The 24,591-nt window shown below is 46.3% G+C and overlaps 2 pseudogenes; both read left to right on the top strand.

Moving 5' to 3' along the window:
* Positions 1 to 298: 298 nt before the first annotated feature.
* Positions 299 to 1,446, top strand: LOC144310700 (vomeronasal type-1 receptor 4-like; annotated as a pseudogene).
* A 1,862-nt stretch (positions 1,447 to 3,308) lies between these two features.
* On the top strand, positions 3,309 to 7,759 carry LOC144310654 (transmembrane protein 216 pseudogene; annotated as a pseudogene).
* The last annotated feature ends 16,832 nt before the right edge of the window (positions 7,760 to 24,591 follow it).

Here is a 24,591-nt window from a genome sequence, read left to right as displayed (position 1 = left end):
TCTCACCTTAAAGAATGCAATGGTCACTGCCTCCCGTCTGTGAGAAATAAGAAGTTACCACATGGGGGCCATTATACCAGTGAGTCATACATTGGAAGTATGTGATAATGGTTGTCTATGAATCTCTTGGAAGACCTTAACTGACAGAAGAACTTTAAGTATTATTTCAGAGTAGGAAATATTGGTAAGTGGAAAATATTGGATTTCAGTTAATATGATTCATGTTGCCCCTTCCTTATATTCTCATGCAGTATCCTATAGCCCAGAAGACAAATACCAGTCACTGAGATCTGCCAGGATGGCCACCAGGGATCTGGCAGTAGGACTGATCTTCTTAATGCAGACTGTGGTTGGAATCCTGGGGAACTTCTCTCTTCTTAACCATTATCTCTTCCTTTATTTCACTGGGTGTAGGCCAAAGTCCACAGATTTGATCATCAAGAATCTGATTGTAGCCAACATTATGGTCCTGTTCTCATTTGGAATACACAACATGATGCCATCTTTTGTGTTATATCATATCCTCAGTGATTTTAGATGCAAATTTTTTCTCTATATTCGTGGGGTAGGCAGGGGAGTGTCCACTGGCACCACCTGCCTCTTGAGTGTCTTCCAGGTCATCATCATCAGCCCCAGGAACTCCAGGTGGGCAGTGCTTAAAGGGAAAGCTTTCAAGTGCATTGTCCCTTCCATTGTCATGTGCTGGGTCTTGCAGATACTGGTAAATATACCGATACCTATGTTTTTGACTATCACTTTGAACAACAAAAATATCACAAGTAGAAAAAATTTTGGATACTGTTCAAGTGTTCTTCGTGACAAAATCAGAAACGTATTGAATGTAGCATTGTTGGGATCCCTGGGTGGCGCAGCGGTTTGGCGCCTGCCTTTGGCCCAGGGCGCGATCCTGGAGACCCGGGGTCGAATCCCACGTCGGGCTCCCGGTGCATGGAGCCTGCTTCTCCCTCTGCCTGTGTCTCTGCCTCTCTCTCTCTCTCTCTCTGTGACTATCATAAATAAATAAAATTTAAAAAAAAAAAAAAAAGAATGTAGCATTGTTGTCATTCCCTGATGTCCTGTTTTTGGGGCTCATGCTCTCTGCCAGCAGCTCCATGGTCTTCATCCTGTATAGGCACAGGCAGAATGTCCAACACATTCTCAGGACCAATGTCTCCTCCACATCATCACCTGAATCTACAGCCACCAAAACCATCCTTCTCCTGGTGAGCACCTTCATCTATTTTAACACTCTGTCCTCTATCTTTCAGATTGTTTTGAGTCTGTTTGATAATCTCAACTGGTACGTAATGAACACCAGTTTAGTGATCAGTCTGTGTTTCCCAACTGTCAGCCCCTTTTTGCTCATGAGTCGTGACCCCAGGATATCTGGTCTGTTTTGCCTGGGTAAAGAACATAAAATCCCCTCATGTTAAGAGAAATATGTAAATTTTAGGAATTCCTAATGTTGGTAATTCACTTATCCTCTCAGGGTCCTGAGTACAATGATGAGATGCTAACAAAACATTTTGAGCATCACCTTCAATGTTAACAATAAGTTATAATAGTGATTGTAATGTCACATTATATAATTATCTTATAAATACTCATGTGATTGAAGTGCTTCAACTAGAAAATATCTTGATCATCTCCTTCAATGTTAACAATAAATTATAATAGAGATTATAATGTCACATTATATAATTATCTTTTAAATACTTATGTGGTTGAAGTTGGGTCAGTGGAGGAGTCCAGAAATGATGCAAGTATAAACACTAGGACCTGAAACAATCTGATATTATAGAGAAGTCTTTGAGTATGTGACATAAATTTGTCACACTACATTTCCCAGAAGTGACATAGGCATGGAATCATAGGAAAAGCAGCATGAAAATGGATCAGCATGTGGCAGGTAATCACTGAAACTGAAGAAAATTGTGCTGGAGGGGAAATTCAGTCGGTGAGTACAGGTTTGGGGACCCAGCTATAATTTTTCCTTTCCATACTAGAGTGGTGGCAGTCACTCAGGTGAAGTATGACGTCATAGGAGCTTGGGAGATGAGCATGTACAAACACTTTCAGGTAGACATGGACGGATTGAACTGGAATGGGTAGTGGAATACACAAGTTACATTTGAGCTAATTCTTAAACAACATCAGGTGATTGTAACAATTTAAATGACATGAATTCCATAGAATTGGCGTCTGTAGAAGGCAAATTTTTCTTTCCTTAGTCATGGTAATCTGGTGCCTTTGGCAAGAAAGAGGTTTGGTAGTGAACACTCATCTCTGAAGTGATGAGATTAGTTTATGGTGGAGACTTCCACTGAATGTGGAGTCCTGAAGTGAGAGTCATTTGAAAGGCAGAGACAGAAGTCCATTCTGTGTATGTGGAGTTTGTGGCTCCTTGATTTTCAATTTTCCTCAATTTTAGAAGAAATTTTTAAAAAGATTTTATTTATTTGAGAGAGAGAGAGCGCCTGCACACCTGTGATTTTGAAGAGGCAGAGGATAGAGAGAGGGAAAGCAAGAACCTGAGGCAGTCTCTGCACTGAGTGTGGAACCTGTGAGGCTCTGTCCTACAACAGCCAAATCATGACTTGAACTGAAACCAAGAGTCAGACACTCAATGGACTGAGCCACCCAGGCACTCCTAGGAGATATTTTTATAGAGGTGTTATATATATAGAACATTGTTCCACAAAATGAACCCATATTTGTAGCTAACATGAGGCACTTAAATATTTACCTGAACATTAGATCATAACAAATAAAGAAGAAAAAAAATAGATATCGACAAACTTATATTTACATTTATGCATATAGGGATTTATTCTGTGTGATCTCTTTGGGAATATACAGATGTAGATTTAATCATGTTTGTTATCCACAAATAAAATATTGGAGCTTTGTCCATTAGGGAAAATTTTCAATAGTACCAGCTACAATAATGACCAAATCAAGGCAGATATGATTTGATGTGTAAATTGCCCTACTAGTTGTCTGACTGTTAAAGTTCTATGAAGTGTATTTTTTATTTTCTTTCCTTAATTCTATTATTTTGTTGAATTTCTAGAAATAACAGTCAGTGACATAGAAAAACATGTTTGAATTTAAGAGGGGTAATTACAGCAAAGATGACAGTGCTAGGTGATATTTCAGAGGTAAAGGGCTATTTCCATCCCTTTGGAAATCCTGTTCTTTCTGAATGGTTGGTATTATGCTTACTATTCCTGCTGGAACTCCTCATATTTCTGTAGAAAGCTCTCCTGCTGCCATCACCAACAGCCCATCTAGTAGTGGAAGTGGTGATGCCTTTTCTTTACTTTGGAAATGAAGGAATTCGATTATTTTTTGGTATAAAGGGAAACCTCTGCCATTGAAAGATGCCACTTGGTATTAGTGTGGACATGACCTTCTGATCTGCCCTGTGTCCTCCTATTGCCTGCTGCTGCAGACCTCCATGCTCTTCTTGGAAGCCATCCTGAACAGCATATTGCTTTTCTTCTGTGGTCAGAGGTTCTGTTTGAGGTGCTCACCCTGGCTGTTTTCTCCAGAATGAACAGGATTTGCAGTACAGAAATTTCAGCCAGCTTCCCTCATGGGCTGACATCACAGATACTTCTGGTCTTTAGCCACACCAATGAGAATTTGTGGGTCAGATTGTCCTGGGAAAGGTCAAAGCTTTTCTTCAGCACAGACATTTGTGTAACACACTGAGCACAAACCATTGGGCATCTTCTTCTAACGCAGGACCAAGAGTCTAAGGGACTATTCTACACTCCAGTGTCTGGGTGGCAAGGCTGTCCCATGCTGGCCCTTCTCAGAAGCAGTTTCCTGTTGCCCTCCAGTTCTGTTTGATCCTCTTGCCTAGAGCATTTTGTGTGGACCTGGTCAGCTACTTGGGTTTCCAGTAGGACCAGAGCCACATATTCTTGGTATGTGCTGTGCCACACTGTCACAAAAATGCAGAGAGCTTTCGGATGGTCTGCTCCCAGGGTGATACAAAAGCCTTTCACCTCATTCTTCAGAGATGAATGCCAGAACTTCTTTTTGTAGTTCATAGTGTTATTTTCCTTCTCTTTTCATGAAAGAAACCTTTTAAATAATAAATGTATTTTTTTGTTGAAAAATATTAAAGGAGTCAAACTGTGGAAGGAGCCTCGATGTCCATCAAAAGATGAGTGGATAAAGATGTGAGATATATATATATATATCTCTCACAGTGGAATATTACTCAGCCATTAGGAACGACAAATACCCACCATTTGCTTCCACGTGGATGGAACTGGAGGGTATTATGCTGAGTGAAATAAGTCAATCGGAGAAGGACAAACATTATATGGTCTCATTCATTTGGGGAATATAAAAAATAGTGAAAGGGAATAAAGGGGAAAGGAGAAAAAGTGAGTGGGAAATATCAGAAAGGGAGACAGAACATAAAGACTCCTAACTCTGGGAAACGAACTAGGGGTAGTGGAAGGGGAAGTGGGTGGGGGGTTGGGGTGACTGGGTGACGGGCACTGAGGGGGGCACTTGATGGGATGAGCACTGGGTGTTATGCTATATGTTGGCAAATTGAACTCCAATAAGAAAAAATTAAAAAATAAATAAAAATAAAAAAATAAAATAGAAAAAGAAAAAGCCTGCCCACGCACGGCGCCCCCAGAGCCCTTGGTTATCTTAAGTACTTTGACCGCAGGGGCGGGCAGAACAGCGCAGCATCAGGCACATCTCGCGCCGAGCGCTGCGTGCCAGGAGGGCGGCCAGTGCAAGAGCGGTGACCTGGGAGCCCAGAACCCACACTCCCAGCCCCAGCTCTGCCCCCAGAACTCACTACGATGGGCCTGAGACACTGTGGGGGGCACACTGGTGGTTGCACGCCTTTGGGGAATGACAACTCTTGGAGCAGAACAAGGGTGTTGGGGATCCCTGGGTGGCACAGCGGTTTGGCGCCTGCCTTTGGCCCAGGGCGCGATCCTGGAAACCCGGGATCGAATCCCACATTGGGCTCCCGGTGCATGGAGCCTGCTTCTCCCTCTGCCTATGTCTCTGCCTCTCTCTCTCTCTCTCTCTGTGACTACCATAAAAAAAAAAAAAATTGAAAAAATTGAAAAAAAAATTAAAAAAAAAAAAAAAAAGAACAAGGGTGTTGTCACCATCTGCGACCTCAGAGCTCCAGGCTGGGGTGGTGAAGGTTCAAGCACATGGCAGACTATGGGAGGGAGGAATTTGAGTGTGCTGAGTGAGGGGACCTTGGCGGCCCATGTTGCCAGCAAGACAGTCCTCGGTGGCCCACTGTAGGCTGAGTCCCTGGGGTGGCACTGCTGGAGTCAGGGGCGGGGATGTCACACAACCTCCCAGAGCCTCAGTTTCACCATAAACAGGCCCCCAGGAGCACAGGCTGGTTTTCAGGATACAGCCAGGTAAAGGTGTAGGGCACCAGGGGTGATGCTCAGCAAACACAGACCATAGACATCCCGACATCTGGGAAATAGATAAGGCAGATGAGGCAGCACCGAGCATGCAGAAACCAGGGCCTGTGCTCCTCACCCTGTTGTGATCCCCCTGCAGCCCAGCTGGTCCCCTACCCTGCCCACTTGCAGCCTCCAAGGGGCCTTGACAATGTCTACAGCATGTGGCAGTAGATTGTGAGGACAGTGATGTGGCCCCTGGCCCAGCTCCCCTCCGCGGCCTTGCTCATCACCTCTCTGCTCTGGAACATTCCATTTCCCAGAATGCTCTCTTTACAACCCACACCCCAAAGCTTTGCGGGATCTGCTGCTTTGGTGGCCACTCCAGACACAGCTGAGGCTGCCACACGGCCTGTGTCACCAGGGTCCTCCCCATGATGCCAGCAAAAGACCCAGACCAATAGGAAGAGAAATGCAGGGCGCAGCGGGAAACGATGCCCATTTTATCAACCATCGGGGCTGAGCCTCGAGCTGCGCCAGGCCTACAGGGCGCCGGGGGTGGAAGGCACACACCAGGTACTGGTAGGTGGGGGTCGAAAGCAGCCACTGTTAGGGGATTGGAATTCTGAGCTCCAGCTGGGGTCACAATTATTCATGTGGGTCCCAAGGCCAGCAGGTGTAACCACATTGGAGCATCCAGTCCAGGGGCAGGGAAGGTATGGGGGATTAGAGGAAACATCTCAGGGCACAAAGCGACGAGGTCGTTAGGATGGTGAATGTGCTTGGGATGCTGTGGGAAAGGCCAGGTGGTGGGTTCAGGACTGGCCCCTCTCAGTGGGAGGAGAGTGAACAGGTGTAGGGGTCCGGTCCAGGAATTCGGTGAGAAGAGGTCAGAGGGGGTCAGCTGTCCAGGGCCTTTGCTACTGCCACAGGTTCACCCTAACAGGGCTGGGGGAGGGGCCGGGGTTCAAGGCCAGGATAGGGAGTGCTTGAATGGTGCCCAGGACACAGTCACATGCTGTGCCATGTCCCTGAAGGTCATATGTTGACACCTGACCCCCAGACCTCAGAATATGATTGTATCTGGAAATGGGGCCTTTACAGAGGTGATTAAGGTAATATGAGGTCACCTGGGAGGCCCTGATCCCATGTTATGGGGGTCCTTATATGGAGAGGGGATCAGGACACAGACACACATGGAGGGCCGACCCCGTGAGGACCCAGGGAGATCACGGCCGTCCACACACACGCAGAGAGGCCTCAGGAGGACCCTGCCTGCCCATGCCTAGACCTTGGGCTTCGGCCTCCAGGACGGGGAAAGGATGAATGTTTAAGCCCCTCTGGCTGTGGCACTTTGCAGCTGGCAGCCTGAGCGAACACACACACACAGTGAGTACAGCATCACATCAGCTCCTGCATGACACATTCCCATTTCACAGACAAGGAAATGGGTGTACACATGTGTGTGACACCTGGCCAAGGTGGGCAGGCTGACGTCCTAGAGTCTCTGCTGGCCCACAGGGCTCTGCCTCTCTAGGCCCGCAGGGTGTGCTGGTGCTTCTCAGAACCACAACAGGACGAAGAAGCCGGGACCCATCCCTCCCAAAGGAAGGAGTTGGGAATTGATACTGCTTTTGAACTTTTATTCTGGCAGCACAGGAAGTGGTTTCAGAAAGGACACAGTCCCTGCTCACCTGAGAATGGTGAGGTGTCCAGTAGGATGCTCCCATCCTCTTCTGCAGAGGGAAGGGGAGACGCACAGCTTGGACCTTCCCACAAGGGCTACGGAGACCAGACGAGGGCGGGGTGGCAGTGCGTCTCTGGTAATGGTGGCAGCGGTTGGGTGTGTGTGGGGCCACAGCCAGAGGGCCTGGGATAGGGCAGGGGAGAAACCTTCACTCCTCGCACCATCACTTATCAGCCAAGGGGTGGCCTTGGGCCCAAAGGCAAGTGATGGGGCCACAAACATCCAGCTGCTAATTTACAGAACAGGGAGCTATCACAGGAGCCGGGGGAGGATTCTTGTCCAACTCAGGGATAACTAAGGAATTGATTTCACAAGAATGCTCCTCATCTGTGATGCTTTAGGTCTCTGGGATGCCGTGAGCTCAGAGGTCAACTTCTGGGGCGATGCTTAGACCTTTTCTTGCCTCAACACAGGACAGGCAACTTTCCCATCTGCCCTTGAATGCAGGTGAGCATGACACTGAATGCAGGTGAATATGAACACAAGACTAAATTTCTCTCTTATTCTGATTAAAAGTAGGTTCCTCTCACACTTCCGCACCCGCCCGTTCCTGGTGGGTGAGGACTCCGTGCTGGTCGTGGTGGACTTCTCATACCTGTGAGCATCATTTCCAGCACGTGAACTCAATCAGTGTGACTGAGTGAATGAATGAAGAACGGAAGTCCACTAGGAAACATGAAGGTAGGGCTTCTTGCTAACATGGAGGGAGGGCCTGGTGTGGGGTCCCTGGGACAGGGCAGGTGCTGGGACCCGGGCTCAGGGTGGCCCCCATCAATGGCAGGGGTTGCTAGGACAGGCCTGGAGAGGACAGACTGGCAGGACCCACTATCCGTGTGTGTCCATGGCTGGGGTCAGGGTGCAAAGAACTTTTACTTAAAAGAGGCCCCGAGAGACCCAGGCCCGTGCACAGTGACAGGAAATGCCCCTGGGCAGAGGCCTGGGGGGAAGAGGCCTGTCTGTACGAGTTACCCACAGTGTGCAGCCTCGGCGCTGGGCCTGGGGCTGTAAACTCAAATGTGACTGGTCTTGCTCGCCGCCTAGAGATGGGCCACCTGTGGGGGCAGACCCACCTCTGCTATGGGGCTGTGGAACTGCCTGGGCTAGGCCTTAGCCGGTGGGTGGCTGCGACTGGAGACCACTTGCTGAGCCAATGGTCCTGTGTGGAGGGCGGCACGTGGGTGACCCCTCATGTTCTGTGGACAAAGGTTTGCACCCAGGTACCTGGCTCTGTCGGCAAAATCTTACAATTAGCCCTAGACTGGGCCAGGTAGAGAAAACCCCAAGGGTTGTCTGAAGTGTGACACGGTCTCCCCAGTCTCCCCAGCCTGCCCTGTGGCCCAGGACCCTCTGACATTGACCTGCATCGCACACCTTTTCCATGAGCCTCTCTGTACTGGCCTTGTGCCCAAGCTGGAGAAGGAGACAGACTGCCACGCTGATGCAGGAAGGACAGCCATGTGCATGTGGTGATAAGCACTGGGTGTCCAGGGAGGGACACAGAGCCCAGAGCAGAGGATCCTGCCCTGGAAAGTGGGAGGTGGGGGCCTCGGCACTAATGAAGGAGGAGAAGATGATCCAGGCTGGAGGAATGGCCCAGGTAAAGGCCCGGTGGCAGGAGGAAGCCAGAGCCAAGGGGAGGCTCCACTCAGTTTCTGTGAGCAGCATCTGGGGTCGGAAGAGCAATCTTCCCCTGGTGAAACCTATCAGGTGTGGCCTGTGCTGATGGTCCCCTCCACACGTCCTCTCTCCAGAGACATGAAGGTTTCCCTGGATGGGAGGTGAAATGCCTCATTGAGGTTTGATTTGGCCACTGGGAGAGCTCTAGCCCAGCAGCATCTCCAGGGCCTGCGCTGGACCCCAGGACCACAGGTGGTTGCCCCCAGATCCTGCCCTCTTCCAGGTCAGTACAACAAGGGCCCCCAAAGAAGTCCACATCCTAATCCCTGGGACCCATTGACTGTGTGACCTTACAGGGCAGGTGTGATTGAGTAAAGGATGTGAGGTGGCCGGTGATCCTGGATGACCCAGGTGGGCTCACTGTGACCACAGAGTCCTTTGGAGAAGACAGGTGGAAGGGTCAGAGTCAGAGAGGGAGAAGTTACGAGGGAAGTGAGGGCTGGGGCCACAGGCCAGGGAGTGTAGGCACCTCTAGAAGGTGAAGGCCAGGATTGGACGCCTCCCTGGAGCCTCCAGAAGGAAGGTAGCCTGCCAAAGTCTTGATTTTAGTCCCTTGAGACCCATTCTGGGCTCCTGACCTCCAGAACTCCAAGCTAACACCTGTGTGCTGTTTTAAGCCACTATGCGTGTGGTCGTCTGTCACAGCAGCCATAGGGAAGTCATACGCTGGCACAGCTGGCTTTACAAAAGCCAAGAGGAGAGCCAGTCGCAGGCAACACAGCTGAGGGCCTTCGCAGACCAGCTCCTCCCCTTGGTTGTTAGCAAACACCAGGTGAATCAATAGGCTCCCTTTGTGCTTGAAAACATTCCCACGGGCACGAGGCAGCACACAGCCCCCCACCCAGAAAGGGGCCAGGTGCCCACACAGCCACCAGCACATCCTTTCTGAGTGCCCCCTAGTTTTCACAGAACCGTGGCCTCCAGAACACTCAACCACATCCACTGTCCAACTGGAGCGCCTGCTGAGAGAAGAGGGAGCCTGAGTTCTGCCAAGTCCAAGGATATCTCCTGGGTGGAGGTGTGGTGGGGCATGACCCAAAGCACCTCTGTCTGCTTCCACCATCTTTGTAGGGATGGGAGGCCATGGGGCCTGCACTCCCTTGGAGGGCCTGGGGATGGTCTCCTGTACCCCTTGTCACAGAGTCCACCATGTCCAGGGGACCCTCAGAGCTCCAGCCCTTGCAGCCATCAACATGCGCCCGTCCTGCAGGAGTCTGTCTCGGTAATGTAACTGGGGACAGAACATGCTCCACTGGAGGTAAGAGAGGCTTGGATTAAGGATCAACAGCCTCCTAATGTTCATTTCCCACAGAGGAGTCATCCATGGGGACCTGGTGGGGAAAATCAATTCTTCTTTGGAGGGTGTGGGAAGAAAAGCTTTTGTGGTCACTGAAATAAAGCCACAAACAGGATTGGTTATCCCACTAAACTGAGAAAGGCCCGTTGTCTTCCCCAGAGAGATCAGCTTTCTACCTGAAGAGCATATCCTACATTACTTAGAGTTGTTTGCTTTATTTTTATTTTCATTTCTCACTTCTAACCGGTACTATCTGCAGTGTATTTTTTACACTAATTAAGAACAGATACGAGGACTGGTGCCCGGACCCACACTCAGTGTATAAAGGCGGGTTCATGGAAGGAATCTGCCTCAATGTCCACTCTCCCATCTCTCGGCTGTGTGACTCTGGGAAGCCACTCGACCTCTCTGGGCTTCTGTTTAACCTCCAGTATAGAGAAGGTCCTAAAACCATCTGTCAGCCTAAGGCAGGCATGTCTTGTCTTTCTCAGATGCCCACAAAGATCCACCCTGCCTCTCCCTGGGAGCTGCCAGTCAGGGAGTAGGGAGTACGGAGAGCTCCCTGGCCAGGCCTGGCCTCACCTCCCAGCCGAGGGCCGGGAGTGGGGAGGGCTCGGCCTAAGCGACAGCAGATGGAGACGGGATGTGGGGTCAAGAGTGGCCCGTGCCTGCTTTGTGAGATGTCCAGAGAGCTCCCACAGAACATAACGGAGACACCACCGGAGGGGTGTGATCGGAACCGGCCTGGGGGAGAGGCCAGCGGGGAGCAGCACCTACATCCCCCAGTGGCATCATCAGCATCCCGTCCCTCCAAGCCCCTTAACTCCATTAGCGCCGATTGAGCGCGTGAAGCCCAAGTCTGGCCCCAGATCCAATTAGCTTAGGAACATATGTCTGAACATGATGACGAGCATTGGATGAGACCGTGTCTCAGTATATACAGGAATTTGCTTTGGTCTGAGGGGCAGGGTGGTTGGAGGCTTGGTTGTCTTCCTAAGTTCCTGGGTAGTTGGGTGGGGGGATGGGGGGCGGCCCCCAGAGACGCTAGTCACACTGGGCACCAGCCTGGTGTCAGATGCAGCGTGGGTCCCTAAAAAGGCTTCGCTTACACCTGCCACTGTGTATTCTGTGCAGGACTCTTGTGGATCTTCAGAGGCAGCTGGGGGGCTTTGGAAAAATGTGGAGCCCTGGCCCTATCCCCAGACAAGCTGACTGGGTGGGTCTGGGTTGCATGAGTGGGGTCTGCATATTGAATGAGCAGGAGATGCCCCAGGAACCATTTACAGAGCTGCTCACAGGAGAGCTTACTCTTCCCATCCTCAACGGCAGTCCTGTGAGGGTCAAGGTGCTGCCATATTGATGGAGGGACACTGAACACCGAGAAATGACCTGGTGCTGGGTGTGAAACCAAGTGGCTGGCTGATGGGGATAGAGCAGGAGATTTGGGGTGTGTTCAGATACTGCCCGGTCCTAGAGGAGTGGTGTGTGTGGGAGCTGTAGAGGCTCCATGGAGAAGGGGATCCCCAGGTGGGCTCCAGGTGGCCTGAAGGTCAGCAGAGAGGTGGAGGTTGGAGGGTTGGAGGATGAGCCCCCTGAGCCCTACTGCCATAAGGGCAGCATCAAATCCTGAGGCTTGAGCTGGCTGTTGCAGAGGTTGTATTGCATTTTGTATGGGAGGCATGGCAAATGCCACCTCACAGCCCCTTCACACTGGAACTGCCCAGGCCACAGCCAGCCCTTCCCAGCTTGGAAAAACGCAGCACGCTTTGTAGTCTGGCAGCCCGACTGACCCACGAGTGGGCACCTGATTCAGGGGAAGGTCATCCATTGGCTGGTCAGGGGCCAGTGCCAGGATCTGATACAAAGGGCATTGCCTCATAGGCAGAGATGATTGGTAGAGCCAAATGGACTGGCTGCTTCTAGAATCAGAGAATTAGGAGCCAGTCATAATAGAACAATTAGCAGAGAGGAGCTGGCACAGCCTTCGGGAGGGACAGAGACAGTAGCCAGTCTGTAGGGCTGCCCTGAGTCCTCATAGCTCTGATTCCCAGGCCACAGTCCCCAACCCCAACTGTCATTTTTAAAAAATTGGCCAGAATTTGTCCTTGTTTTTTGTTCTAATACGTGCAGGTTTGTATCCATTCCTCCTTCCCTCCATCCATTAACTTGCCCATCCATCAATCCCTCTCTCTCTCCATCCATCATGAATGGATCCATTCATCCATTCATGCATCCCTCCCTCCTTTCTTCCCTCCGTCCATCCCTCCATCCATTTACCTATCAATCCCTCTCTCCATTATGCTGAGTGAGAAATAAGTCAATCGGAGAAGGACAAACAGTATATGTTCTCATTCATTTGGGGAATATAAATAATAGTGAAAGGGAATAAAGGGGAAAGAAGAAAAAATGAGTGGGAAATATCAGAAAGGAAGACAGAACATAAAGACTCCTAACTTTGGGAAATGAACTAGGGGTGGTGGAAGGGGAGGAGGGCACGGGGTGGGGGTGAATGGGTGACGGGCACTCAGGGGGGCACTTGACGGGATGAGTGCTGGGTGTTATTCTGTATGTTGATAAACTGAACACTAATAAAAAATTAATTTATTAAAAAAATAAATGGGTAAAAGACATGAAGAGAAATCTCACAGAGGAAGACATAGACATGGCCAACATGCACATGAGAAAATGCTCCATATCACGTGCCATCAGGGAAATACAAATCAAAACCACAATGAGATACCACCTCACACCAGTGAGAATGGGGCAAATTAGCAAGGCAGGAAACCACAAATGTTGGAGAGGATGTGGAGAAAGGGGAACACTTTTGCACTGTTGGTGGGAATGTGAACTGGTGCAGCCACTCTGGAAAAATGTGTGGAGGTTCCTCAAAGAGTTAAAAATAGACCTGCCCTACGACCCAGCAATTGCACTGCTGGGGATTTACCCCAAAGATACAGATGCAATGAAACGCTGGGACACCTGCACCCCGATGTTTATAGCAGCAATGTCCACAATAGCTAAACTGTGGAAGGAGCCTCGGTGTCCATTGAAAGATGAATGGATAAAGAAGATGTGGTTTATGTATACAATGGAATATTACTCAGCTATTAGGAACGACAAATACCCACCATTTGCTTCAACGTGGATGGAACTGGAGGGTATTAAGCTGAGTGAAATAAGTCAATCGGAGAAGGACGAACTTTATATGGTCTCATTCATTTGGGGAATATAAAAAATAGTGACAGGGAATAAAGGGGAAAGAAGAAAAAATGAGTGGGAAATATCAGAAAGGGAGACAGAACATGAGAGACTCCTAACTCTGGGAAACAAACTAGGGGTGGTAGAAGGGGAGGTGGGCGAGAGTTGGGGGTGACTGGGTGACGGGCACTGAGGGAGGCACTTGATGGGATGAGCACTGGGTGTTATTCTATATGTTGGCAAATTGAACACCAATAAAAAATTAATTTAAATAAATAAATAAATAAATAAATAAATAAATAAATGATTCAGTTCACATATACTCACCCTTCCTCAGGTGTGATGCAAACGAACTGCATGTGTAGCATTCATCTGGGCCTCCCTGCAGCACCATAACTGAAATAAGGTCAGGACAAGGAAGGGGGCCAAGGGAAACTGTTGGAATCAGGATGTTCATGCTGCCTGCTGTGTGCCATGAGTAATAAAGTGTTTTGTTTTCAATCCAGGAAACTCCTGCCTTCTACTGGTAGCTAGAAGAGTTGCAGGCTAATCTCAGATTCAGTTCCTGAAATAACCAGAGGTGTGGCTCAAACCAAACCAATAGACAGATCCAGAGATAGACACGTAGATGACAGATAGAGGTAGATACATAGATAGCTAGAATTCTTTATTTTTTAAATTTTATTTAAATTCAGTTAACTAACATATAATATATATTTGGTTTCAGAGGGATAGACCAGTGCGTGCCCTCCTTAGTGCCCATCATTTAGTTACCCCATCCCTCCACCGCCTATTCCTCCAGCGACCCTCAGTTTGTTTCTTATGATTAAGAGTCTCCTAGGGTTTGTCTCCCTTTCTGATTTGTCTTGTTTTATTTTTGCCTGTCTTTCCATTTGATCCTCTTTTTTGTTTCTTAAATTCCACATCTGAGTGACATTATATGCTACTTGTCTTTCTCCTTGACTTATTTCACACTGTATAGTATCTTCTATAGTATCTTCTGGTTCCATCCACGTCATTGCAAATGGCAAGATTTCATTTTTGTTTATGGCTGAATGGTATTCCATAGTATATATATATGCCACATCTTTTTTATCCATTCATCCATATCCATGGTCTTCTGAGCTCTTTCCATAGATTTATTGTGGACATTGCTGCTATAAATTTTAGGGTGCAGGTACCCCTTTGGATCACTACATTTTAATCTATAGGGTAAATACCCTCATTGCAATTGCTTGGTTATAGGGTAGCTCTCTTCAACTTTTTTTTTAATAAAATAATTTTTATTGGTGTTCAATTTACCAACATACAGAATAACACCCAGTGCTCATCCCGTCAAGTGTCCCCCTCAGTGCCCGTCACCCACTGACCCCCACCCCCCGCCCTCCTCCCCTTCCACCACCCCTAGTTCGTTTCCCGGTTAGGAGTCTTTATGTACTGTCTCCCTTTCTGATATTTCCCACACATTTCTTCTCCCTTCCCTTATATTCCCTTTCACTATTATTTATATTCCCCAAATGAATGAGAACATACACTGTTTGTCCTTCTCTGATTGACTTACTTCACTCAGCATAATACCCTCCAGTTCCATCCACGTTGAAGCAAATGGTAGGTATTTGTCATTTCTAATGGCTAAGTAATATTCCATTGTATACATAAACCACATCTTCTTTATCCACTCATCTTTCGATGGACACTGAGGCTCCTTCCACAGTTTGGCTATTGTGGACATTGCTGCTATAAACATCGGGGTGCAGGTGTCCTGGCATTTCATTGCATCTGAATCATTGGGGTAAATCCCCAGCAGTGCAATTGCTGGGTCGTAGGGAAGGTCTATTTTTAACTCTTTGAGGAACCTCCACACAGTTTTCCAGAGTGGCTGCACCAGTTCACATTCCCACCAACAGTGCAAGAGGATTCCCTTTTCTCCGCATCCTCTCCAACATTTGTTGTTTCCTGCCTTGTTAATTTTCCCCATTCTCACTGGTGTGAGGTGGTATCTCATCGTGGTTTTGATTTGTATTTCCCTGATGGCAAGTGATGTAGAGCATTTTCTCATGTGCATGTTGGCCATGTCTATGTCTTCATCTGTGAGATTTCTCTTCATGTCTTTTGCCGATTTCATGATTGGATTGTTTGTTTCTTTGGTGTTGAGTTTAAGAAGTTCTTTATAGATCTTGGAAACTATCTGATACGTCATTTGCAAATATCTTCTCCCATTCTGTAGGTTGTCTTTTAGTTCTGTTGACTGTATCCTTTGCTGTGCAAAAGCTTCTTATCTTGATGAAGTCCCAATAGTTCATTTTTGCTTTTGTTTCTTTTGCCTTCGTGGATGTATCTTGCAAGAAGTTACTGTGGCCAAGTTCAAAAAGGGTGGTGCCTGTGTTCTCTTCTATGATTTTGATGGAATCTTGTCTCACATTTAGATCTTTCATCCATTTTGAGTTTATCTTTGTGTATGGTGCAAGAGAGTGGTCTAGTTTCATTCTTCTGCATGTGGATGTCCAATTTTCCCAGCACCGTTTATTGAAGAGACTGTCTCTCTTCCAATGGATAGTCTTTCCTCCTTTATCGAATATTAGTTGGCCATAAAGTTCAGGGTCCACTTCTGGGTTCTCTATTCTGTTCCATTGATCTATGTGTCTGTTTTTGTGCCAGTACCACACTGTCTTGATGACCACAGCTTTGTAGTACAACCTGAAATCTGGCATTGTGATGCTCCCAGCTATGGTTTTATTTTTTAAAATTCCCCTGGCTATTCGGGGTCTTTTCTGATTCCACACAAATCCTAAAATAATTTGTTCTAACTCTCTGAAGAAAGTCCATGGTATTTTGATAGGGATTTCATTAAACGTGTAAATTACCCTGGGTAACATTGACATTTTCAAAATATTAATTCTTTCAATCCATGAGCATGGAATATTTTTCCATCTCTATGTGTCTTCCTCAATTTCTTTCAGAAGTGTTCTATAGTTTTTAGGGTGTAGATCCTTTACCTCTTTGGTGAGGTTTATTCCTAGGTATCTTATGCTTTTGGGTGCAATTGTAAATGGGATTGACTCCTTAACTTCTCTTTCTTCAGTCTCATTGTTAGTGTATAGAAATGCCATTGATTTCTGGGCATTGATTTTGTATCTGCCACGCTACCAAATTGCTGTATGAGTTCTAGCAACCTTGGGGTGGAGGCTTTTGGGTTTTCTATGTAGAGTATCATGTCATCAGCGAAGAGGGAGAGTTTGACTTCTTCTTTGCCAATTTGAATGCCTTTAATGTCTTTTTGTTGTCTGATTGCTGAGGCTAGGACTTCCAATACTATGTTGAATAGCAGTGGTGAGAGTGGACATCCCTGTCTTGTTCCTGATCTTAGGGGAAAGGCTCCCAGTGCTTCCCCATTGAGAATGATATTTGCTGTGGGCTTTTCGTAGATGGCTTTTAAGATGTCGAGGGAAGTTCCCTCTATCCCTACACTCTGAAGAGTTTTGATCAGGAATGGATGCTGTATTTTGTCAAATGCTTTCTCTGCATCTAATGAGAGGATCATATGGTTCTTGGTTTTTCTCTTGTTGATATGATGAATCACACTGATTGTTTTACGAGTGTTGAACCAGCCTTGTGTCCCAGGGATAAATCCTACTTGGCCATGGTGAATAATTTTCTTAATGTGCTGTTGGATCCTATTGGCTAGTATCTTGTTGAGAATTTTTGCATCCATGTTCATCAGGGATATTGGTCTATGATTCTCCTTTTTGGTGGGGTCTTTGTCTGGTTTTGGAATTAAGGTGATGCTGGCCTCATAGAACGAATTTGGAAGTACTCCATCTCTTTCTATCGTTCCAAACAGCTTTAGTAGAATAGGTATGATTTCTTCTTTAAACGTTTGATAGAATTCCCCTGGGAAGCCATCTGGCCCTGGACTCTTGTGTCTTGGGAGGTTTTTGATGACTGCTTCAATTTCCTCCCTGGTTATTGGCCTGTTCAGGTTTTCTATTTTTTCCTGTTCCAGTTTTGGTAGTTTGTGGCTTTCCAGGAATGCGTCCATTTCTTCTAGATTGCCTAATTTATTGGCGTATAGCTGTTCATAATATGTTTTTAATATCGTTTGTATTTCCTTGATGTTGGTAGTGATCTCTCCTTTCTCATTCATGATTTTATTAATTTGAGTCTCCTCTCTCTTCTTTTTAATAAGGTTGGCTAATGGTTTATCTATCTTATTAATTCTTTCAAAGAACCAACTCCTGGTTCTGTTGATCTATTCCACAGTTCTTCTGGTCTCAATTTCGTTGAGTTCTGCTCGAATCTTTATTAACTCTCTTCTTCTCCTGGGTGTAGGGGTCTATTTGCTGTTTTTTCTCTAGCTGTTTTAGGTGTAAGGTTAGCTTTTGTATTTGAGTTCTTTCCAGTTTTTGGATGGATGCTTGTATTGCGATGTATTTCCCCCTTAGGACTGCTTTTGCTGTATCCCAAAGATTTTGAACGGTTGTATCTTCATTCTCATTAGTTTCCATGAATCTTTTTAATTCTTCCTTAATTTCCTGGTTGACCCTTTCATCTTTTAGCAGGATGGTCCTTAACGTCCACGTGTTTGAGGTCCTTCCAAACTTCTTGTTGTGATTTAGTTCTAATTTCAAGGCATTATGGTCTGAGAATATGCAGGGGACGATCCCAATCTTTTGGTATCGGTTCAGACCCGATTTGTGACCCAGTATGTGGTCTATTCTGGAGAAAGTTCCATGTGCACTTGAGAAGAATGTGTATTCAGTTGAGTTTGGATGTAAAGTTCTGTAGATATCTGTGAAATCCATCTGGTCCAGTGTATCATTTAAAGTTCTCGTTTCTTTGGAGATGTTGTGCTTAGAAGACCTATCGAGGGTAGAAAGAGCTAGATTGAAGTCACCAAGTATAGGTGTATTATTATCTAAGTATTTCTTCACTTTGGTTATTAATTGGTTTAAATATTTGGCAGCTCCCACATTCGGGGCATATATATACAGGATTGTTAAGTCCTCTTGTTGGATAGATCCTTTAAGTATGAGATAGTGTCCCTCTTCATCTCTCACTACAGTCTTCGGGGTAAATTTTAGTTTATCTGATATAAGGATGGCTGCCCCTGCTTTCTTTTGAGGACCATTCGAATGGTAAATTGTTCTCCAACCTTTTATTTTCAGGCTGTAGGTGTCCTTCTGTCTAAAATGAGTCTCTTGTAGACAGCAAATAGATGGGTTCTGCTTTTTTATCCAGTCTGAAACCCTGCGCCTTTTGATGGGGTCATTAAGCCGGATCATTTTCAGAGTTGCTATTGACAGATACGAGTTTAGTGTCATCATGATATCTATTCAGTCCCTGTTTTTGTGGATTGTTCCACTGAACTTCTTCTTAAAGGGGAATTTTAAGAGTCCCCCTTAAAATTTCTTGCAGAGCTGGTTTGGAGGTCACATATTGTTTCAGTTCCTGCCTGTCTTGGAAGCTCTTTATGTCTCCTTCCATTTTGAATGAGAGCCTTGCTGGATAAATTATTCTTGGTTGCATGTTCTTCTAATTTAGGACCCTGAATATATCCTGCCAGCCCTTTCTGGCCTGCCAGGTCTCTGTGGAGAGGTCTGCTGTTACCCTAATACTCCTCCCCATAAAGGTCAGGGATTTCTTGTCTCTTGCTGCTTTAAGGATCTTCTCTTTATCTTTGGAATTGGCAAGCTTCACTATTAAATGTCGAGGTGTTGGACGGTTTTTATTGATTTTAGGGGGTATCTCTCTATTTCCTGGATCTGAATGCCTGTTTCCCTTCCCAGATTAGGAAAGTTTTCAGCTATGATTTGTTCAAATACATATTCTGGCCTTCTGTCCCTTTAGGTGCCCTCAGAAACCCCAATTAAACGTTGGTTTTTCTTCCTCAGGCTGTCGTTTATTTCCCTTAATCTAACCTCATGGTCTTTTAATTGTCTGTCTCTTTTTTCCTCAGTTTCCCTCTTTGCCATCAACTTGTCTTCTATGTCACTCACTCATTCTTCCACCTCGTTAACTCTCATCGTTAGGACCTCTAGTTTGGATTGCATCTCATTTAATTGGTTTTTAATTTCTGCCTGATTAGCTCTAAATTCTGCAGTCATGAAGTCTCTTGAGTCCTTTATGCTTTTTTCTAGAGCCACCAGTAGCTGTATGATAGTGCTTCTGAATTGGCTTTCTGATATTGAATTGTAATCCAGATTTTGTAACTGTATGGGAGAGAGGACTGTTTCTGATTCTTTCTTTTGAGGTGAGGTTTTCCTTCTAGTCATTTTGCTCAGTGCAGAATGGCCAAAAACAAGTTGTATTGGGAAAAGGAGAAAAAGAGAAAGAAGGAAAGAAAAGGTAAAAAGAAAAAAGAAAAAAGGAAGAAAAAAAGAAAAAAGAGAAGAAAAAGAGAAAGAGAAAGAAAAAGAATGAAAGGGAAAAAAGGGTGGGGGAGGCAAACAAACAAACAAAAAAACACGGGGGAGTATCTTCTGATTCTGTATACTTTAAGTCCCTTGACTTCCCCTGGAACTTGTCCGTCTAGCTGGTCTTCTGGGGGAGGGGCCTGCTGTGCTGATTTTCAGGTGTTAGCACTTGGGGGAGCTGCTCTGCCCCCTGCCTGGTGCAGGGCTCAGTGGGGGTTGTTTACCCCGTGAGGCTCCAGGAGGAACAACCACGGTGGCGGCGGCAGCTTGGAAACCTGGATTCAGCCCCCACAGGAACTCTGAAGCACTCCGCCTGCAGGGCCTGGAGGCTCCGGGGCGGGGCCGCTGCTCTGCTCAGCTCGGGATAGGAGGGCAGGAGCGTCCTCGCTGTCCTGGGCCCTCCAGGCCTCTGCCTGTCCCGGGGGGAGGCTGGATCCTGGGCTGTGTCCTGGCGCCCTGGGCTCCCGGCCTGCGCTGTTGGATTCGCGCTCCCGCCCCGCAGCCCCCTCCGCTGTTGGATTCGCGCTCCCGCCCTGCAGCCCCCTCCGCGGAGCCGCCGCCCGAGTCCCTCCGAGCTGCTCCCGGAGCCGCGCAGCCCCCTCCGCTCTGCCGGAGCCGCCTTCGAGCTTCTCCCCGCCGCACAGCCCCTTCCGCGCGGAGCCGCCGCCTGAGTCCCTGCGAGCTGCTCCGGGTCCGCCAGGCGCGCTGCAGCCCTTTAGGGAGCTCGGCCGCGGGGTATGGTGCGCTCTCCACGGGGGCAGGTGTCTGTTAGTGTCCCAGGGAGCATGAGGGCATCCCCGCCCTCCTGGGTCCTGCTCCAACTCCCTGCGAGCCCCTTTCCGCCCGGGAAGGTTGGTGCAGCTCCTGCGTCTCCGGGACGGGGCTCTCCTGTCCTGGGGACACTCGCCCCGGCCTCAGCCCGGCTCCTCGCGGGGCCCCTCCCCCTCGGATGCCTTTTGTTTCTTTATTTCTTTTTTCCCCGTCTTCCTACCTTGATAGAAGCGCGAACTCTTCTCACTGTAGCGTTCCAGCTCGTCTCTCTTTAAATCCCAGGGCGAATTCGTAGATTTTCAGGATGATTTGAAGGTTATCTAGGTAATTTGGTGGGGACAGGTGATTTGGGGACCCTACTCTTCCACCATCTTGCCCCTCCTCCTCTTTTCAACTTTTTGAGAAACCTCCATACTGTTTTCCCGAGTGGCAGCACCAACTTCTATTTCCATCAAAAGTGTACAAGGCTTCCCATTTCTCAGATTTTTTATTTCTTTCTGTTTTAGTTTGAGTAGTTTATATGTCTCTAAGAATGTATCCATTTCTTTGAGATTGCCTAACTTGTTCACATAGAGTTGCTCATAATATGTTCTTATAATTATCTGTATTACTTTGGTGTTGGTTCATTCAGGATTTTATTAATCTGGGTCCTTACTCTTTTTGATAAGTCTGGCTGGCCAAGGGTTTATCAATCTTATTAATTCTTTCAAAGAACCAGCTCTTAGTTTCCTTGATCTGTTCTATTGTTCTTGTGGTTTCTATTTCCTTGATTTCTGCTCTAATCTTTTTTACTTCTCTTCTCCTGTGGGTTTAAGCTTTATTTGCTGTTCTTTCTCCAGCTCCTTTATCTATAAGGTTAGGCTGTGTATTTGAGACATTTCTTCTTTCTGGAGAAAGGCTTATATTGCTACATGCTTCCTTCTTAGGACCGCCTTTGCTGCATCCCAATTGTTTTGAACAGTTGTGTTTTTATTTTCATTTGTGTCCATGAATTTTAAAAATTCTTTAATTTCCTGGTTGATCCATTCATTCTTTAGTAGGATGCTCTTTAGCCTTCATGTATTTGAGTGCTTTCCAAATTTTCCCTTGTGACTGAGTTCCAGTTTCCAAGCCCTATGGTCTGAAAATATGCAGGGAATGATCCCAATATTTGGCATCAGTTGAGACCTGTTTTGTGAACCAGTATGTGATCTATTCTGGAGAATGCTCCATGTGCTGAGTTTGTGTATTCTGAAGAATGTGTATTCTGTTGCTTTAGGATGAAATACTCTGGGGACCCCTGGGTGGTGCAGCGGTTTGGCGCCTGCCTTTGGCCCAGGGCGTGATCCTGGAGACCCGGGATCGAATCCCACGTCGGGCTCCCGGTGCATGGAGCCTGCTTCTCCCTCTGCCTGTGTCTCTGCCTCTCTCTCTCTGACTATCATTAATAAATAAAAAATTTTTAAAAAAAAGGATGAAATACTCTGATTCTGCCTGTGAAGTCCATCTGGTTCAGGGTGTCATTCAAAGCCCTTGTTTCCTTGTTGATCTTCTGCTTAGATGATTGGTCCACTGCAGTGAGTGGGGTGTAAGTCCCCTACTATTACTGTTATTATTAGCAATATGTTCTGTGGGGAAAGGGAGCCTCTCTAAGATGGCTACCACAAAATGATATAGCAGCAGAGGGAGTGCAAATTCAGAATTTTTAGAAGTCTGCTCTGTTGAGGGATGTCACTGCATGAAAGGTGCTCAGGTGCCGAAGCAAGGGTAGAATACTGGTGGGACGGGGGATCTCAGGATCCTGAAGGTCACAGGAAGACTTCTGGTGCCTGAGTGCAGCAGAGTTTCCAGGCATTGCAGCAGGGAAAATGACTGCAATCAGCAAGCACAGGACTGGTCTTTCAGCTCAGTGTTGCCATAAACCATGACCTGCCACACAGTTGGCATGACTGTTCTCCAAGCAGGAGCCCCCAAAATGGCAGAACCTGTGAGACACCTCCCTGCCCCCCAACTTCCTTCCCTAGGAAGAGCAGGCAAGAGTGCGCTGCCAGCGTCTAGAGTTTGGGACTCAAACCAGGTGGTGTATTTTTGATACGAATGTTCAGTCATAGGCTGGGTGAGCATGGAGTGCAGATGGACTGGGGAGACAAGAGTGATTGGGTACTGCTCCCTGAGGGTGCATTGAGGAGTAGGGCCCAGAGCTGAAAAAGGACATTCGGAGGCTGAGAGGGCTGCCATTTTCACTGTCATCTTGTAAAGCACTGTGGAAAGCCTTCAGGAAACAAAGCCACATAGAGCAATCCTGAGCAGATTACTTAGCCTGGCCCCTTGCTAAGTGTGGTGCAATACCACCCACGGCTAAGACACTTGAGAATCACCTCAACAGGCCTCTCCCCAAGATCAGAAAGAACATCCAGGCAAGTCCACGTTTACAGATCACTGAGAACCGCGAAACTCCAGTGCTAGGCAAATACAGCATATAGAAACCAACAGGGTTTTTTTTCTCTATAATTCTTTAGACTTTCGTTTTAATATTTTTCTCTTTCTTTTTCAACCAATTTCTTATTTTATCAACTCATATTTTTAAATAGTTTTTAAATTATATCTCTAGAATTACATTCTACTTTTTCAGTATATTTAATTTTATTTTATATATATATATATATATCTAAGTTTTCCTTTATCACAACTTTGGGATGCAGTTTTTTCTAACAAACCAAAATACACACCAAATCTACTATATGGCTCTTTTCTATTCACCTGTATGATCATATTTGCTTTTCTTTCATTTATTCCTCTTTGTTTTTGGGGTTTTTTTTTTCTGTTTTGTTACACTCTTTTTCTATTTTTTTTATTTTTTATTTTTTTCTGTTTCAAAACATTTTATTTATTTATTTTTTTAATAATAAATTTATTTCTTATTGGTGTTCAATTTGCCAACATACAGAATAACACCCAGTGTTCATCGTCAAGTGCCCCCCTCAGTGCCCATCACCCACTCACCCCCACCCCCCACCCTCCTCCCCTTCCACCTTTTTTAAATTTTTCAACTTAACAGTAACATTGTATCCTTTCAATGTACTTGATTTTATTTTTATTTTTTTGCATTTTTAATTTATTAATTTTTTGCATGTTTTTTATTGGAGTTCGGTTTGCCAACATATAGCATAATACCCAGTGCTCAACCTGTCAAATGCCCCTCTCAGTGCCAGAAACCCAGTCATCCCATCCCCTCACCCACTTCCCCTTCCACTACTTCTTGTTAGTTTCCCAGAGTTAGGAGTCTCTCATGTTTTGATACCTCTCTGATTTTTCCCACTCATTTTCTCTCTTTTCCCCTATGATCCCTTTCACTATTTTTTTTATATTCGCTGTATGAGTAAAAACATCTGATGATTGTCCTTTGCTGTTTGAATTACTTCACTCTGTATAATATCCTCCAGTTCCATCCACGTTGAAGCAAATGGTGGCTATTCATCGTTTCTAATGGCTGAATGGCATTCCATACCACTTCTTCTTTATCCATTCATCGGTCGATGGACACTGAGGCTCCTTCCACAGTTTGGATACTAGGAACATTGCTGCTATGAACATTGGGGTACAGGTGTCCCCGTCTCTCACTGCATCTGTATCTTTGGGGTAAATCCCCAACAGTGCAATTGCTGGGACATAGGGTAGATCTATTTTTAACTCTTTGAGGAACCCCTACACAGCTTTCCAGAGTGGCTGCACCAGTTCACATTCCCACCAACAGTGCACATCCTCTCCAACATTTGTTGTTTCCTGCCTTGTTAATTTTCACCATTCTCACTGGTGTGAAGTGGTATCTCATTGTGGTTTTGATTTGTATTTCCCTGATGGCAAGTGATGTGGAGCATTTTCTCATGTGCTTGTTGGCCATGTCTATGTCTTCCTCTGTGAGATTTCTGTTCATGTCTTTAGCCCATTTCATGATTGGATTGTTTGTTTCCTTGCTGTTTAGTTTAATAAGCTATTTATAGATCTTGGATACTAGCCCTTTATCTGATATGACATTTGCAAACATCTTTTCCCATTCTGTAGGTTGTCTTTTAGTTTTGTTGCCTGTTTTTTTGGCTG

Source organism: Canis aureus, chromosome 1, assembly GCF_053574225.1.
Source record: "Canis aureus isolate CA01 chromosome 1, VMU_Caureus_v.1.0, whole genome shotgun sequence".
NCBI classification, from domain to species: domain Eukaryota; kingdom Metazoa; phylum Chordata; class Mammalia; order Carnivora; family Canidae; genus Canis; species Canis aureus.
This window is presented reverse-complemented; position numbering and strand designations above follow the sequence as displayed.